Here is a 20,337-nt window from a genome sequence, read left to right as displayed (position 1 = left end):
CAGGATGGTGAGGAATTGCGGGATAATGCATCAGCTATGATATTCGCTCTCCCAGGTAGGTATCCTATCTTGGCTCCAAAGTCCTGAATGATCATATACCACCGAGTTCTTTTGGGACTGTGATTAAAGCCTTTGAAGAACTCGGTGAGGGGCTTATGGTCAGTAAGGACCTTAACAGGATAGCCGTAGATTATGAACTTAAAAGGTACTAGTGAGTTAACGATACCTAGCCCTTCCTTGTTTATTACTGCATATTTGCTTTCAGGGGGCTTCAGTTTACGTGAATAAAAAGCTATAGGAAAGAACTGTTTATCATATTGCTGAAGTAATACCCCTCCTACCTCTTGGTCTGAGGCGTCAGTTGCGCTAAAAAATTCCTTAAAATTCCTTACTGAAATCAGGGAATTTTAGGATAGGTGAACTGCACAATTTCTCTTTCAAGGTATCGAACGCCTGTTGATGCTTTTCAGACCATATAAAATCTCCACCCTTCTTTGTAAGATCCGTTAAAGGAGCTGCTATGATTGAATAGTTGCGTACAAACCTTCCATAGTAGCCACTACAGCCCAAAAATTGTATCCCCTTTACGTTAGTAGGTACTGGAAAGTTACACATAGCCGACACCTTATCATGGACTACCTTAAGACCTTGACTAGACACCATAAAACCTAAATAGACGAGTTCTATTTTAAAAAACTCACACTTTGATATTTTTACTCTTAGATTGTGTTACCTTAGTCTCTGTAGCACTAGCTCTAGTTTATGCAAATGTTCTAATTTAAGGTATTAGAAAAGATTACAAGATCGTCCATATAGGCATGAAGGGTATCCCCTAACAAGTCTCCAAACACTATATTAATCATTCTGGTGAATGTAATTGGGGCTCAACTTAAACCGAAAGGCATACATAAAAATTCATAGTGTCCTCTGGCTGTGCTGAAGGCGGTGTATGGGGTACTCTCTTTAGCTAAGGGTATCTGGTGAAAGCCTCTAAGTAAGTCCAAGCTAGTGAAATATTTGTTCTGACTTAACAAGGATAAGATATCGTCGGTACATGGCACTGAAAAACAATCGGGAATCGTTTCCTTGTTTAAGCGACGGAAATCTAAGCAAATACGCCAAGTCCGATCCTTTTTAGGTACAACAATTAAGGGAAAATTGTAAGGGCCATTCGATTTCCTAATGACTCCTTCTAACATTTTGTCAACTTCGTCATTTATCTCATTCTGAAATTTCATTGGGAGTCTATACAAAGGTACGTAAATAGCTTTATGTTTGTCCTTTAACTGTATTTGGTGTTCAATGACATCCGTTTTCCCTAGAGATCCTTCGCTAGTGGAGAAAACATCATGATATTTAGATAAAAGATAGAAAAATTTCTGCTGGATCTCCTCTTCTTGAATGTCTATTGATTTTACTTTTGATAGATTGTAAGAGGGATTCATCGACAACAGGTTGAGCGTGATTAATTTCAGCAACGGGAAGAATTCGATATTTATACACCTCCATATCCACGATATGTAGATTTTTGTGGATTACTAGATTGGTATTCAAATGGTTACAGACTTCAATGTTAACTTGTTGCTGTGAGTCAACAGTGTATAATGATTGTGTCGCGGAAAGTCCATTTATTTTCAGTGTCAGGAAGGATTAAGATTTCAGATCCTGGCAAAGTCTGTACACGCACCAAGATATTCAAGGGTGCATTCGTCTCAAGAGTTTGCGTGCAAACCGCTATTGCGGGTGTGCGAGAATTCTGTTGGGTCGCTTGAACAATATCTTGATTCATGAGACAAGTGATTGGTTCCTCAATGTACGTTACTATTTGATTGTATGTCTCTCTTTTTTGTCCAAAACGGATTTTAATGTGTTAGAAGATTTATAGAATTTTCCTTTGTTAAACATGTCATGTTTGGCAGGAACGAAGATAATGTTTTGTATGCCCATAGATGGGTATCCTACAATTACAACTGGATACATATCAATGTGTTGTACAACTATAAAGGTATCGGTAAGCTTGCGCTTACACATCCTGTACTGAATCTGTGTTACGCCTACGACACTTAGCTCGTTATTGCCAGTTCCTGAAAGTCGTACTCCGGACCTCTCATTAGGGAAGTTCGAAAACAACAAATGGTGAATCTGTAGGTCCATGATATTACGTGGACTACTGGAATAAAAAAACAATGTAAATGGCAGATATTCTAAATTTACAGCATGTAAAGTAGGGCGTAATTCATCATTACTGATTATTGCATGAATTCTATGAAAATCTAGGGGAACCTGCACTGATTTTTTGGATACGGTCGTGTGATTCATAGGAAAATTCTGGTTTTCACATAAGTCTTCCAGGTGATTAAATTTATTTTTTAATTCAAAAGGTGTTGATATGAATGACCCAACATCACTCTCCCCCCGCTGGAGCAATTACATGGTATTTGCTTTGCTTGACAATTCGAAAATTTGGCTGACTGACTGTTTTGGCTAGACGGCCCAGGAACTGAGTCTGAAGCCCGATTTGCTTGTTTCTGATTCTGAGCAGAGTTACTGTTAACTTGTTTCTTTTTGTGGTAATGTGGATTTTTCTTCTTATTATCATTGGCAATGTTTTGTGTGTTTTTAGCATTCCACTGTGCCTAATTGTACAAAAAACAACGAGCGTAAGCATGACTTGAGCTATTATGAATTGAACAATAACGCATACGACAATCTGATATCATGTGACCCGATCTTTTACAATTAAAACAAGTTATCCCTGCTGCGTTATTATTAACTACATTTACTTGCTGTGGCTTACTTTCATTCTTTGCAAAAACTTGAATAAGTGAGGGGTCTAGGTCTGCACATTTAGACATGTTTTTTAATTTGTTTGTAAATGTCCGATTCCGTGCTATCTGGCATAGCTCTTCATCAAAACACTGTACCAAGGCTTCTGATAACTTAGCTATAATGAAGGTTAAGTATGTGAGCCTAATAAAATCCTTTACAGTCATGTCCTTCCCCGTAACCCAAGTAGATTTATTAAAGTTATCCAGATATTCATTCAGCCGGTCTGCAATTAGTGCCGCCCTGTCCACCATGTTAAATTGAGTCATAGAGACCAAATTAAGGATATTCCTCAAGGCTTAGAACTGCATCCAAGGCCTCTTCACTGCCATATATGGAGCGCAATTTAATTTTAAATTCATCCCATGTATTTGCCTCTTGGAATGAAAAACCTCTCAGAGAGGAACCTGCATCCCCTTTTGCAAAGTCAGTGAAGCTTTTAGCTTCCTGTAAATGAGCATCCACTGATGAGATCCACGATTCTACGCCCTGGGGCAAAAATCCATTAACACAGCCTTGAAAGGGGACAATTGCCGACCTGGCACTAACTAATGTTACCACCAGGTTACTGGTTTTGTGTTTTTTCCTATCGCTACGATTCCTAGCAACCCTATAAAAAATTCTGTAAGAATACACACGTCCACTGCGTAAACGCATATGCATATAAAACAATGTATCCCAGAAATTAATAGTGTCCCCCAAAATGATAAGATTAAGCACACAAAATATGATAAAGTATTTCAGGAGAACCTCTGAAAAAAAGGTTGGCAAAAAACAAAGATAAAAGGCCTGCAGGGACGAATAACCAAAGATGAAAGTAAGAGTAAGGATGTCTCGTAACTCACCCCAGGAACAACAATCATTCGACCTGCATAAGATGAACACTCAAAGTTACACACCGAATGAATAAAAAGTTGTACTCAGCTGATATTTAAGGCGAAAAATCTCAAGTGTTTTGATGACGTCAGCCTCGTTTGCCCATCAACGCTCAAGTGCGACCCAGTTCTTCAGCTTGCGTTGAAATCATGCGTTGTTTGTTTGTAGAATGATTGTTTTCTGTTATGCTGGGTTGTTGATGATACTCTGTGGAAGACATGTCCAGCGAAAGTTCTCGAAATTCCATGCTGTCGATGATGTCCAATATACGATGATTAAGCCACTGATATATGTGTAGGCTTGATATATTTCATTAATGATGCACATGTTTGAAGGTCGTCTCCGTACGATCAGGCTAAGACTCGTGGTGCCGTCAGCACCATTGGCTGAGACACGAAGTTGATTGTAGATTCTCTCGTCTCGGCATTGTAGTTTTACGATGTTTGATATGTTTGAATTCTGCTTCTAAGATTTGTAAGTCTTCCGGTAGATATGCCGTCATTGTTGGGTTCTGAGCTGCCACCATTGTAAGGAGGTGGCCTCGCATCTATTTACTAACGAGGCACCAGGTTGGTTCTTTTGATCTGCATCGCAGATGTTTGTTGGTAAACACCACTTCTTCCTAGCTAAGTCTCATTGACTCTGATGATATTTTCTAAGTCTAATTCAATAGCTTCTTTCTGGTATGGAGGTGAAGACGTTGAAACTCATAGTATGAAATACAAGTTATATTTAACAAGCTACATCACTGGATAGCTGCAAGGTTTGATAGGTCTTCAAGCTAAGAGGAGAATCTGAAGTATGAGATACAATTCTATTTACAAAATCATAGAAGAGCAAACACTGGCTCAATATGCATATGTACAAAAGGACATACGAAACTAGGTTAGTCACGTAAACCACAGTCTGTTGGCGAGAATGTCAATGTTTTCTCAGAGGAGGCATTGTTGACAATACATTCAGCAATGTTAATGATTACTCCAGGTGTCCACACACCAGGATGCTTATTCAAAGCTACGTCAAAGCATCGTCAACGCTTTGTCAATTTCTACATGACCCCTTGGTCTCTGGCATATTTCTCAACTTGTACATCACACTATAGAATGTGGAAATACATACTTTATATATAAACCTTACACATGGACTTGCCAAGTGCAACGATCTTGTCAAGACCTGGTTGGCAAAAAGTTTCAGGATCGTCAACTGTTTCTGAATCTGCATCAGCTTCGCCCACGTTGAATCCCTCGAAGTCTTGGGTGGATACGGCATCAGGCCAGAGTTTCCTCCACGAAGAATTCAGGGTTCGCCTCGAAACCTCCTGCCAAGCTTGAACGATGAGTCGGATGCATATCACGATATCGAAATGCTCATTCCAAAATTCCTGCAGGGTGAGGTTTGTGGTATTGGTGATGGTGATATCGAAACATCTCTTGAAAAGATGTTTTGTATACAGCTTCTTGAAGTTCGATATCACTTGCTAGTCCATGGGCTGGAGGAGAGGGGTGGTGTTAGGTGGAAGATAAAGAACCTTAATGAAAGAATACTCTGCTAGGATATCTTCCCCAAGGCCAGGAGGGTGAGCAGGGCCATTGTCTAACAACAGCAGACATTTCAGAGGGAGGCGCTTCTCTTCCAAGAATTTCTTCACTGTGAGGCTGAAACACAGATTTACCCACTCGGTGAACAAAAGTCTCATTACCCAGGCTTTCACATTAGCCCTCCACATCACTGGAAGCTCCTCCTTTAGCACTTTGTGGGCCTTGAAGGCTCGAGGAGTCTCGGAATGATACACAAGTAGGGGCTTCACCTTACAATCCCCACTGGCATAGAACAAAGTGCAATCAAAGCCTGGCTTTCATAGGCTTATGCCCGGGTAGCTTCTTCTCTTCCTCTGTGATGTATGTCCAACGAGGCATTTTTTTCCAAAAAAGGCCAGTCTCGTCACAGTTGAAGAATTGCTGAGAACTGTAGCCTTACTTGATTGTCATCTCTTCAAACGCTTTAACAAAGGCTTGGCCCGCTTTCGTGTCCGAGCTGGCAGCCTCCCCATGCTGCACCACCGAATGGATGCCAGTCCATTTGCGGAATTTATCAAACCAACCCCAAGAAGCCTTGAAGTCTGGGGGTTGCTTTCGACATCCCTTCTCCTGCATTGTCTTTGGCCTGAGCATTCAGATCACCGAAAATGGCACTGGCCTTTTGGCAGATTGCAGTCTCGGTTATCGTATCGCCAGCGATTTCCTTGTCCTTAATCCATACAAGAAGCAGCCTCTCCATCTCATCATGCACGTGGCTCCTCATGTTGGAAAAAATAATCACGGCCTTGGAAGGTGTAGCTGCTTTGATGGCTTCCTTCTGCTTAAGGATGGTGCCTATTGTCGACGGATTTCAGCCGTATTCCTTAGTGATCACGCTCAACTGCATGCCAGCCTCATACTTCTCAATTATCTCCATCTTCGTCTCCATAGAATGCATCCTCTTCTTTCTGTGAACTTCAGCAACATTCTTGGGACCCATGGCTAATAACATAAGTAATTAAGTCCACACACAACACGATAAAGTAACTTACAGTACAACGAAAGCAAAATCACTAAAACGAATTTACATTAACGAACAAAATCTACGTGAATGAACGAATTCCACGTGTGTATGATAACGCTGCCGAAACGAAATGGTTGAGGAACTCCCTTACGTAGATGTGTGATGGGATAGATGCTGACCAATAGGAGAGTAGGATCTTACAGCGGTACCTAGCATCAGGAACCAATGGGAGAGCGGGAGGATGGTGGCGAGTCTACTGAGTTGGCGGCGCGCGAGTTTTAAAATTGTTCTTGGTGGTCCGGGCGAATCTTGGACTTTACAGTACACCCTTTCGCAACCTGAATTATTTTCGTACACAGAAGCAAAAAAATTTTCGTCTTTGTCTTCGTAACCTGGATTTTTCGTACATAGGGACTTTCGTATGTAGGGGTATGACTGTATAGTACTTTAGAAGGCGATCATAAGTCAGACTGGGTTTGGGGAGAAAGAAAATTATTCATTTTTGAAGGCTAGTGAATTACTTAAATGTAATACTTTCACACACAATCCTGATAGACAATTATTCTTGGCCTGTGATGATAATTCTTTTGGTCTTGGAGCAGTATTGGAGAAAGAGAATGAAGATGGCTCATTTAAACCAGTCTCATTTGTTTCCAGAACATTAACTAGATAAGAAAAGAATTATAGTCAGAATGAAAAAAAAGGTTCAAGTGTAATTTATTTCATAAATACTTGTATGGCAGGAAGTTTGAAATGTGGACTGACTATAAACCCTTATTAGGTTTGTTGGGAGAAAGTAAGGAGTGCCCCATATAGCCTCTGTTAGGATCATTAGATGGTCATTAGATCTTTCTGGTTATGACTATAAACTGTAGTGTGAACCAGGTTGTAAAATTCCGGTGCAGATTGTCTGTCAAGATTTCCTTCGCAAATGAATGAATGCAGGAGAAGAGGTTTTGTTGCTTGAACATGTTAATACTACTAATGTTAATTCCTGTTATACACAGATGGGCTGATAGAGATCCTGCACTATCTCATGTTAGGTCATGTATTGTGAATGGTTGGAGTGATAATTTTGAATTAAATGTTAGTAGAAAAATGAACTTAGTGTGTTGCAACGTTGTATTTTTTTGGGAAATACAATTGTTGTACAACCACAGGAACAAGATACTATTACTGATGAGCTTCATGACAGTCATCCTGATGCTGTTAAAATGAAACTCTCAGCTTGATGTTATGTATGGTGGCCTCATATTGATAAAGATTGAGAGAGGAGAGTAAATCCATGTAAAAAGTGTCAACAGTATCGTCATTGTGCTATTGATAAACAGCTGTTGCATCCCTCGAAGTTCCCTAGTAGACCTTAGTCTCGTACTTGATCTCGCATATGTCTACGTTATGCTGGACCTATAGAAGGACAGATGTTTTTAGTTGTAATTGAAGCATATTCTAAATGGCTTGAAGTTATTCCTATTCATGATTGTTCTTCTAAAGTTAGTGTCTAAATTAAGGCGTGTATTTTGTACTCATGGATTACCAGATGCAATAGTGAGTGACAATGCTTCAACTTTTTCTAGTGAAGAACTTCAGAGTTTTGTAGTTGAGAATGGAATTCGCCACATTACTAGTAGTGCTCCGTGTCATTCTTCTACTAATGGGTTAGCTGAAAATGCTGTTAAAACCTTGAAAACTGCTTTGGAAAAATGTGAAGGAAGTAAGGATGAAATTTTGCATAGAGTTTTGTTTGAATATCGTATCCTGCCTCACATCACAACTGGTATTCCTCCTTGTGAACTTATGATGAAAAGAAGATCGAAAACAAGATTTGATTGACAGAGACCTGATTTAAATGATCATGTTGTAAAAAGGCAGGAAGCCCAATAAGGGAAGAGTTGTAGAGAAATTTGAAGAGGGTGATCATGTATATTTTAGGAATTATTCCAGGGCAGGGCCTCTTTAACAGTCTGGGAGTGCCTCAGTGATGAGGTCGGTTTGGCTTTGGCCTGCCACCTTGGTGGCTGTGAGTTCAATTTTTGGGCGTTCCATTAAGGGGTGAGAGATGTGTATAGAAGTTCACTCTCGACGTAGTTCGGAAGTCACGTAAACCTGTTGGTCCCGTTGCTGAATAATCACTGGTTCCATGCAACGTAAAAACACCATACAAACAAACTTAACAGTCTTGGGATCGTGGAAGAGTGTAGTGCTGGTCTCATTTGATGTAAAATGATTAGTAGAGATGGAGAGGTTGTGCACAGACACTGTTATCAAATGTTTAAACAAGTGAAACTCTCTTGTTAAATTGAAGGTATAGTGCAGCAGATGAAATAATTTTGTTTCTGTACAATATACAAACCCTCAGTCCATTAATATATATATATATATATATATATATATATCTATATATATATATTATATATATATATATATTAATGGACCAGGTCGGATACTTTTCGAATGGACCTCGTATATATATATATATATATATATATATATATATATATATATATGTATATACAGTGGTCCCCCCGTATTCGCGTTCTCCGGATTCGCAGACTCACTGATTTGCAGATTTCTCTCTGGACCATATCTACCCATTATTTTGATGTTATTTTCATGCCTAAATAAATTTTTATGATACAAAAATGATTTACTAATTTTAAAATATTAATATTGATCAATACTGTATTAGTCAGTTTAATAAGATTAAATGATATCACATAACAATAATAATTTTCTCTCTCTCTCTTACAGAGATGTAAGTTTTTTGTATGATAAATAAATGATTTTACTAATTTTTCAAATATTGCAATATTAATGTAAAGAGCAATCAATTCAAAAGATTAAAGAAAATACTATTTTCAATATTAATTTGAGTCAGAGCAATCCATCATTAAAGAAAATACTATAGTGAATTAGTAAGATTTTAGATTATAAATTTTAAAAAAAATGTAAGAATGAAGGAAATCTCAGTCTTCACCCATCTTTCTTTTGAACTCCAGGTACCAAGCTGAGGTCCAAAAGCTGTTAAATATATCAAGTAATGTGAGAGGGGAGGGTCTCTCTCTCTCTCTCTCTCTCTCTCTCTCTCTCTCTCTTTACTGAGATGAGAGATTTTTATGATACACGTGAATAATAATAATAATAATAATAATAATAATATTGATGTCGCAATACCATGGGACACCAGAGTTGAAGAGAAAGAGAGGGAAAAAATGGATAAGTATCAAGATCTGAAAATAGAAATAAGAAGGATATGGGATATGCCAGTGGAAATCGTACCCATAATCATAGGAGCACTAGGCACGATCCCAAGATCCTTGAAAAGGAATCTAGAAAAACTAGAGGCTGGAGTAGCTCCAGGACTCATGCAGAAGAGTGATCCTAGAAACGGCACACATAGTAAGAAAAGTGATGGACTCCTAAGGAGGCAGGATGCAACCCGGAACCCCACATTATAAATACCACCCAGTCGAATTGGAGGACTGTGATAGAGCAAAAAAAAAAAAAAAAAAAAAAAAAAAAAAAAAAAAAAAAAATAATAATAATAATAATAACTGTACAAAAATCATATGTGAAAGTATTATACAGAAATACTATGCTAATCTTTCCATCTCTCTCTCTCTCTCTCTCTCTCTCTCTCTCTCTCTTACAGATGAGAGATTTTTATGGTACACTTGTGTATAATATGTTTATTAATATTTTCAAATTCTCACCTTTTCTCACCAGACGCCAGGTAGGCTTCCAGGCCTGTTAGTCGAGTCGTCCTGCTTCAGGAACTGTCTCCATTCTTGGCGATCATCATAGAGCCTCATCTCATCAACTTCCTGCAAACTAGAGCCTCTCCTCTCTACTCCTCTCTCTATGTTTTGTAGCCATCTCATTTTTTGGTCTTCCTAACGGTCTCCTTCCTTCCGGTGTCCATTCCAAAAACCTTATAGGATATCGCTCCTCCTCTATTCTTGTGGTGTGTCCAAACCATCTAAGCTGTGCTCTCTCCACAAAATCTAGTATCCCCTCCATTCCCAGTTCTCTTCTAATGTCTTCATTTCGTAGCCTATCCAGTCTTGTTACACCTTTTATGATTGTTAGGGCTTTCATTTCAGCTGCTTGAAGTTGGCTTCTAGTTCTTGATGTTAATGTCCATGATTCTTGGCCATAAGTCAATATTGGTCTTAAAATAGAGAGGTATATTATGGTTTTCACTTTGTGAGGTATATTTCTGTCTTTCATTAGTGGGTAGAGCAGATACAGATTGTTACTGAATTTCTGTATTCGGGTAGTTATTTCCAGTTTTGAATCGTTTTGGTCACTAAACTCTACTCCTAAGTATTTGAAATTTGTACACTGTTTCAATGTCTGACCTCCTAATTCTACATCTACGTTACTTGGTGTTCTTTATAGGTGCATGATCTCTGTCTTATTCTTGTTGATCCGCATTCCAGTTGTTGACATTTTCTTGGAGAGATTCTGCGCTGGGGGCTATCATTGCATGGTCATCTGCATCGTTTACATAGAATACTATTTTCAGTATTATAAATTCCCTTTAAAGTAACAATTTTAGATTTAGAGTTCACTTATTAAATCATTGGCCTGTATTATTGTCAACAATAACAAACGCCCTCAGTAACGATACAGTATAGAACCTTCAGATACCAACAGTATCGTGAAATATGCAGAGATGCCATGAAAATAATGCTAATGATGAGTTACTCTCTAAATTTACAGCTTCAACTTCTAATTGACATATGTTTAATGTTGAGCAAGATGCATTATTTCTATGGCAAAATTTGTACAAAATTCACAGTTTCGTTTAATCGCTTGGCAAGTTCTATCTGACATCAAATTTGAGATAAAGCTGATAAGCTAGATCCTCAAATACCCCTTGTCTTAAGTGCAGTCGTGTAAAGGCTCTCTCTCTCTCTCTCTCTCTCTCTCTCTCTCTCTCTCTCTCTCTCTCTCTCTCTCTCTCTATATATATATATATATATATGTATGTATGATATATATCAAGTATAAAAGGCCCACCCACCCATGAAAACACTAAGGACTACACTTCGGTGGCCTGACTACCACCTTTATTAAGCAGTTCACCATTATCAAGCAGTGAACTGCTTGATAAGGTTGGTAGGTAGACCACCGAAATATAGTCCTTAGCTTTAAACCAGAGTGTTTTGATGGGCGGGACTTTTATTCTTGCGACATATACTGTTTCAACAGAAGAATTGATTTACATATATATGTATATATATATATATATATATATATATATATATATATATATATATATTTTAATAGTTTTTGACGTTTTGCGTTATTATTCTTATAACGTTACATATGGTGCAACTTGGAATCTTTTAGACTGATCAAAGACTTTGCTTGATACAGTAACGTATATATATCTATAATATAATATATATATCTATATCGATATTATATATTATATAATATATATTATATATATATATGTATATATATCGTATATATAACTATATATATAGGATATATATATATATATATATATATCTATTATATATATATCGATATATAGATATATATATATATATATATATCATACTATATATATATAATACGTACTGTATCAAGCAAAGTCTTTGATCAGTCTAAAAGATTCCAAGTTGCGCCTATGTAACGTTATAAGAATAATAACGCAAAACGTCAAAACTATTAAAAATGTCATTCGAAAGAACCCTGATATTGAATCAATAATTATTACAAACTATGCATTAAAACTATGAGGAATATATAAGAAACCTAATTCCGGGACCATTCTGTGATGGAAGCTGGCTAAACAGTATCTAGAAGACTTGAGGGGAAGTGTCAGAAATCACCTGCTGTACTTAAGCCGAAAACATGACCTATTTTGCGAAGGTTCATATGAGCCCAGCTGGTTACACTCGACACAACTCTATCTAGTCCAGTCGAATCGTGAAAAAATCGCACACTTTGGGTTAAAAGCATCAAATTTGGTAAGTTAGTAGGACTTACCATACTATACAATATTAGCTTGGACCCAAGCTGAAAATTCAAAATGGCCGCCATTTTTCATGATATATTACAACAAATTTTCTTGTGCATTTATGTTTTTTGGTCATGACTAGACCATGCATAAAACTGGGATACTTTTAGGTTTCTCAAGAATATTATAGACTTATACAACAGGGATTAAGCCTCTCTTTATCCATTATTTCCATCTAATTATCCAACTTTCCGTGTTATAGTTAGGGGACTATATTAATGATTTTTCTGCATGTTGAATACTGCATGCTATAAGAGCACAATTATTTCCATTTCATTTCAAGATCTGATCAGGATAGACTAGTTCTAAGAAAGGAGACTGAAAAAATGGCAAATAGTGTAAAAATAGTTGATAAAGAAGGATCAACGTTGGCAGATAACAAAGATCATGTTTTCGAGTGGAATAAATGTGTCTTATGTCAAGACGGAACCTCTGAAACCCTTCAGTGTCCTGCTGATAACAGAAGTACAGATATTCCAACTGGGACAGGTTATCATACTTTTGAAGAAAGCATTGAAATTAGTTTCCAGTGCCAATAAGATTAGAACATCTCAAGAAAGGAGGAGGCATAGCTGAAACTTTACAGCATTACAAAGCTAAATAGCATAGATCTTGTAGAAACAAGTTTTCACACATGAAGATATCAAGGCAGGAGAAAAGAAAACATTCTTTAGGTACAGAAGAGCAGTCAACAAGTACTAGTAAAGTCACTAGACAGAGTTGTGGGGATGCAGCAGCAAAGATGAATAGAGAAATTGGTTTTTCCTGTGATGAAGCTACTGGTGTTCTTCATGCGGCATCAACATTTAGCATTGACAGACGAGTTCGCGAATGCGCACTTAAACTACAAGATGCTGTGCTGTTAGCTAAATTGAGTGCAGGTGATCTAATCTCACAAGAAGCGGTATATCGTGCAAATTGTTTGGTAAGTTTGTATAAAAAAGCAAGCAGGCATAATCCTAAGACTGTGGAAGAGAACCAGGATGATATGATTCCTGGCATTGTCCTTGCAGAGTTAATTGCTTTTACTGAGGAATCACAAGCAGTAATGAGACTGTTCCAGTATTCAAAATAGCTGACCTTGCTAAAATGTATACAGGGCACCTTGGGCAATTAGGGGTAGATGTTGGTCGTCTGAATACTACTAACTTGAAAGATCTAATATTAGCTTCTATTCCAGATTTACAAGCACACAAGCAAGGCTGGGATGTTTTGCTTATTTTCAAAACTGATGTTGGAGAAGCTTTGAAACAATACTGAAAATGTGGTTTGTCCACCCAAACTTAAACAAGGTCTTTTCACAATAGCTGCAGTGGACAACATAGACCATAATCTAAGCTCCATTCAGCATCCAACTAAGGAAAGACAAGGAACAGAAAGAGAAAATATATAAATCGACAGAACTCTAAAGAGAGAGAGCTTAAAGATTTTGCCAGAGTCATATAGTGTTGTTACTCCAATTGTTCTCCGTAAGGAACCTTACATGGTGCCTTCTAAAGATGGTTCTCTGATTAGTGATTGTGAAACCATATCGTGTGACATGGAATTAGAATATATGTGGCTAGATTATGTTAAAGAAGAACTTGAAGCAGAGGACTCAGAAGACAAGAACATTTCATGGGAAGCTTTTCATGCTAATCTTGACCATTTAGTTGGAGGCAATAAAGAACTACTGGATAGCAGTTCCCTACTGCCACTTTTTCAAGAGGAAGCAGAATCTACAGCCACGATTCGCCATGCTATGACAGTAAACAGCCAGTGTGTGACTTTCCTAAATCCAGGACAAATAACGGTACCAGTGATGGCATGTGGCCAACCTTTACATGCAATACATTTGGTGAGAGTCAGAGTGTAGTAATGTTCACAGGACCTGACATAGAAATTGCAGCTTGGAAAACAATTGGTGATTGGTTACAGAACTGTGGATGGGTGAGTGCACTGCGTTAAGCAAATATAGCTTTTTGTACAGGCAGCACGTTTCTCGAGCAAGACATGCACACCAAGTTACAGCTTGTGCATTGCAGAGAATATGCAGAAGATAGTGAGGAAACTCCAGTTCAATTTGATCAATGGAAAGAGGAAAGGGGAACTGAAAGAACCCTTTTCCACTATTGGTCATTAACTCTGAAATTTGAATTAACCATTTTAATATTTGTTCCATCTATTCGGAAGGGCAACTTCGAACTCTACAAAGATTCTCTCTTAATTCTGATACCTTGATTTTTTGCTCTGGATCATCCAAATTATGCTCGGTGGCTTCCTGTCCATCTTCGTGATATGATGACCTTGCATAGTAATGCACCAGATATTTTTTACTGAATTTGAAAAAGGACACTTCGTAGTGCATAACACTCACAACACTTTTTCAGGGATTGCCATTGATCATGCTCTCGAACAGAACAATAAACTTGTCAAGGGTGACGGTGATGGGAGAGCAGTGGGACTAACTGAAGATGCTTCGCAACTCCTTCGCTGGATGGTGTCTGCTCCTGAAATGGCTCGGGTTGTTAATGAATTTGAGTCATCCCTAGAACTGATCCGGTGTCAGCAGAAGAAAAATACCAAAGTTAAGCACCACGATCAGACTAAAGGTGTACAGAAATCATTTGTTAACCATGTGAAATCTCGAGTGGATGTAATTTGCGATAATCCTTTTTGAGACCATTCAAGAGATCTCCTTGTTCTTGATACCCGTGATATTATTGACCCAAATGTAGTTGACGCAGTTAAGTATATAGAGGGAACTGAAAAGATGCAGTTTCAGGATTTCATTAGTGAACGTCTTGAAAAAAGAACAAGGCCCTTATCTGATCCTGTAAAGCAAAATAAGCTGTTGCTTTTTAGCTGACAAAAATAGTAATTAAGTTCCTCATGGTTCAGTTCAAAATGAGTTAGTGTCCTTTAATGAACAACCAAACTTTAAGTTCCTTCAAGGTGAGAATTATACACACACACACACACACACACACACACACACACACACACACACACACACACACACATATATATATATATATATATATATATATATATATCTATATATATATATATATATATATATATATGTGTGTGTGTGTGTGTGTGTGTGTGTTTATCTATCAAATATTGACATGTGATAGGATCTTAAGATATTAATTTATAACAGAAGTCATTATTTAAATTTCTTCTTTTTCAGTTCAAAAGGGTTGTGCATTGCTTTATTGAAAAACCAAATTGTACAATTCCTTTCAAACTGAGAAGAATACATGAACATATATTCTTATTTACACATATAACATTGATATATGATGTAGCCTCGAAATATAAGTTCGTTTGTGTCATAAATTATCACTTAAATTTCTAATTTTTGAGTTTAAAATGGGTTGCCGTCTTTTATTAAGCCCCAAATTGTATAACTTCCTTTAGTTTAAGAAGAATATATGCACTTTATATGTTAACTAATGCTTATTTATTCACCCAACTCCTGTGCATCATAAAAATGGCAAGTCTAAAGTGATCTTTCAAACCACTGTCCGCCTTCTTGAAAATGGCGGCCATTTTGGATTTTTCAGGGTGGGTCCATAGCTAAAATAGTTCACAATGATGTAATGTAACACTGTACCAAGTCTCATACTTTTAACCCAATGTGCGCAATTTGCCTAAAAATCTGCACGATTCGACTGGACTAATCACCTCTCCGACCGCCACGAAAGATATCCCATGCAGTCGGTCAAACCTTTCCTCCCTCTGACTAATGAACATTTTGCTACTGGTTATTTTCAAGCTCCAGGAAAATGACTGTGGAGAATAAAATCAGCATAAGCCACGATGAATCTCAGGCGACCTTTGTACTACCTGACTTCTCGTGAATGAGCCCAGGTTTAACATCTTGATGAATGTCGTCCATGACCATAGATAATGTCATCGCCTGTTATGGGACTAACTCATGATGACTCATTTGGATTTCGGCCATCGTTAGGACCCACTGCCGCCTGCACCGGTCACCTGCTGACCTGAGAGCCCTTGCAATTTCTTTCACGATTTGTCTACCAAATCATTTCAGATTCACAGGAACTTTACGATTGACTTAATTTTCCAAGACACAGCCACACAAAACAACTTTATCTCAGAGAGAGAGAGAGAGAGAGAGAGAGAGAGAGTTGTCTCTTCTCATGACATTTGTGCATGAAACAGAATCCGAACAAGTGAGGGAAGAAGCCTTGAGACGAGGGCTGTCTTTGCCTCAATGCATCACTACTCGATTCCCATATTAGTATGTTCGTCGTTTCTTCAGTTGCTTCTCACGTTTAAGAAGTTTCATCGACTCTCTGCTCCTCCCAGGAATCCGGGAATCATGGATTGATGTCTCTTTCTTCTCAGGTGAAAGGTCTTTTCTTTTGGGAAGGTGGCTTACAAGAGGAGCGACAATATTAATGCAGAGGAAAGTATAGATTAGACTAACGAAAGAAACTTGACAGACCTGGAATACATAGCTATTGACGGACAGAGATTATATCATAACTGTTGAGAGATGGGGCTCCAAAAAATCTAAGAAAATCGAAGTAGTGAGGAGAGTTTCTGCATAAAATAGTGAAATAACATTATACGGAGAAAGAATTAATGAGGAGGCATCTTTCCAATATTTAGGAGCCATGGTATCTATAAGAGATTCTTTACTAACAAATCAGTGTTAGACTGAAAAAGGTAACATATCAATGGGCAGGTGAATAAGATTTAGAAATCAAATAGAAAATGCATACAGAAATAATACACACATCCAGTTTGATCTCCACAGTTAAGTAGACATAGGGTGGCTATTTCTAAATTTCCAAAGAAGAGGATACCTCATACATGCACATATATATATATATATATTATCTTATATATATATCTATATTATATATATTATATATATAGAGTGATATAGAGAGAGAGGGAGATGAGAGAGAGAGAGAGAGAGAGAGAGATAGAGGGGTAGCTGGATAGAGATAATAACTTTCACTTCTAATGCAAACTGTTTTCAGAGGTCATATCTGACACAAGTACTAACTCACCGTTACTAGCGAAGACCGTGACGAAGTCCCCGACTAGGTTTGCCAATGCCAAATTACCAAGTTTTAACAAGTTATTTTATATATATATATATATATATATATATTATTATATATATATATATATATATATATATATATATATCCCTAAGGTTGCGGAGGATGGAGGACAAAGGGCTCAAAAGGATTGTACGTCTAGCCATCCTAAGTTGTAGAAATGAATAGTTATATAATAATGAAGCTTTATCTACGTAGGAGATTGTGTCAGCCAGAGTGCCATCTGGTGATGACGTCATGTTCATGGCACCTGAACTCTCTTGATGCGTCTGTCTGGGTTTTCTTCCTTCTTTCGCTCATCAAGCAATTGCGCTGCTTGCCAGATCTGGAGGGACTAGGATGTCTCAAAGACTCGTTAGGTCCATCTGAGGAGACATCGTTTGCTCACTTATCTGTAGAAGCAGGTTTTACTGTTCATTCATAGTGTCCTAATGATTTTGTCTGGCATTCTTTTGAACTCTTCCACACTGTTGCTGTTTACAGATTCTGGTGGCAGTTTATTCCTCGTGTCACATATCTTGTATGTAAAGAAGTTCCCACAATAGGATGTGTTGTATCTCTTCAGTTTTAGTTTCCATCCATTATTTCTTGTCTGGTTTTCGTTTAACGTAAATAGGTTACTGTCTTCTTTTGTTATGCCTTTCAGTATTTTAAATGTTTCGGTTAGTTGTCCTCGCAATCGTCGTGTTTCTAAGCCATACATGTTGAGGCTCTCTAGTCGTCTTCGGACACCTATATGCCTGATGGATGGAATTGACTTTGTGGTTCTTGCTTTTACTCCTTCTGATCTATTTATGTCTTTTCTTAGTTTTGTGACCAAAACTGTACTGCATATTCAAGATGAGGTCTAACTATTGATGTGTAGAGCTACAGCACTGTTTCCTTGTTTCTGTATTTTTACTGCCTCTTTATGTATCCCACTAGTATCTGTGCCTTCTTTTCAGTTTTTATACACTATTTTGTGGATTTTTTGTTCTTGGTAATAATGACCCAAGGTCTTCATCTTGTTCTACAGTATTTATGTCATTCCCAAGCAGCATGTAGCTGGCATGAGGGTTGTATGTTCCTATTTGTAAAACTACACTTATCCAAGTTAAAAGGCATTTGCAATTTTTCTACCACTCTCCTATTCTCATTTGGTAATTTCATAAACTTTTAACTGCATCTGGGTCTGTATTTACACCGAGTTTGGTGTCACCTGCAAATTTGGCTATCCTGCTAGTTAAGCCTACATCAATGTCATTAATGTACATAAAAAACAAGAGAGGGCCAAGGACAGAACCCTGAGGAACCCCGCGGGTTACATCTGCCCATTCTTATTCTTCACCATTTATTACGACTCTGTTTTCTATAAGTTAGCCAGTCTTTGATCCAGTCTGCTATTTCTCCTACAGTTCCTAAAGCTCTAACTTTTGTCTTTAATTTCTTGAATGGAACTTTGTCAAAGCCCTTTTGGAAATCTAAGAAGAGTATATATATAATGCTCTGCTACTGTTGTACTAAATACCATGCATGTTATGAAAAAACTCCAAGAGGTTTGATAGGCAGGTTCTGTGTTGTCTGAAGCCGCGTTGGCTTTTAACAAGCTGCTTCTATGAATGTGATCCACAATTTGATCTGCAATTATGGACTAAAAAATCTTACAAACGACCTGCGTTTGACAGATTGGTCTATAATTTCCCGGCTCTTCTTCTGGACCTTTTTTGTAAACTGGGGGCACATTACCTAGTTTCCATCCTTTCGGTGCCTTTCTTTGTTCTACACTTTCTCTGTAGAGTTTATATAGGTGAGGAACTATCTCCTCTTTTAGCTCTTTAATTTCTCTTGGATGAATCCCATCCGGGCCAGGAGATTTGAACTTGTTGAGCTTGTCTATTTTGTTTTTAATGTCCTCTTCTGTACATATTATTGTTTCCAATGGTTCTGCCCCTTCATATCTAATAGCAGGTTCCGATATTGAGGTAGTGTCTTCAACTGTGAAAAAACTAGTAAAAACTTACTATTAACATGCACAAAGATTCTTTTGGGTTTTCTTTACAAACTTATGCAACTCTCTTATCCTCATTTATCTTTGCATTTCTTACTAATTTGTCCACCAATCTACAGAGTTCTTTATGCCTGCTTGCTTCTATTGGTGTTAGGTGTGGGTTCATTGATTTGTGCAGTCTGTCTCTTTCTCTTATTATATTTCCAATTTCTCTGTTGAACCATATAGGCTGAGGGGTGCCATTTGTTGGTATTCGCCTTAATGGTATACATCGAGAGCGTTTTTCTGTCTATTCCTCTAGAAAGGCTTCCCAGTGCTTATCTATGCCTGTGTTTTCGTCGTACTCTAGATTTTTAACGTACCCCTTTAGCCTTTTTAGGTCTCGTCGACGGTAGTCTTATCTCATTAATATTTTCTTCTCTTTTTTATGTTGAACATTAATTTGAAATGAGATAATTCAATGGTCGCTTTTACCTAGATTTGCACCTACTGAAAGGTCAGACACTAGATTATCTTCTGTTGATAGGACGATGTCTACTAAGCTGTTTCCTCTAGTGGGTTTTTCGACCCATTGGTGGAGGAATTCTTTTTTTTACAAAATCTAAAAGTCTCTTTCCTTCTACGTTTGATGCGGAGGTCATCGTGTCCTAATGTACTGCTGCATTGAATCTCCCATTAATATGCAGTTTGTCGTTTATTTCTTGTCCTAGCAGTGCATACAGCTCCCCATCGGACATTTGTGATTGGTGGGGAGGTCTGTACACTAGTATTAGTTATTTTCTTCCCTAGACTGTTTATATTGATGCCAATCACTTCTTGCACGGTTTGTAATTTTACACTCTATTGGACTGAGGTGGGCCCTAACAAATAACATAACGCCTCCACCTTTTTTTAGTGAGTCTATCTTATTTGAATACTTTATACCCAGCTATCTGGTACTCTCCTACGAAGTCTCTTGTGCCTCGTGCATCCATGTTTCTGCG

This window comes from Macrobrachium nipponense, chromosome 38 (genome assembly GCF_015104395.2).
Source record: "Macrobrachium nipponense isolate FS-2020 chromosome 38, ASM1510439v2, whole genome shotgun sequence".
NCBI lineage: Eukaryota > Metazoa > Arthropoda > Malacostraca > Decapoda > Palaemonidae > Macrobrachium > Macrobrachium nipponense.
This window is presented reverse-complemented; position numbering follows the sequence as displayed.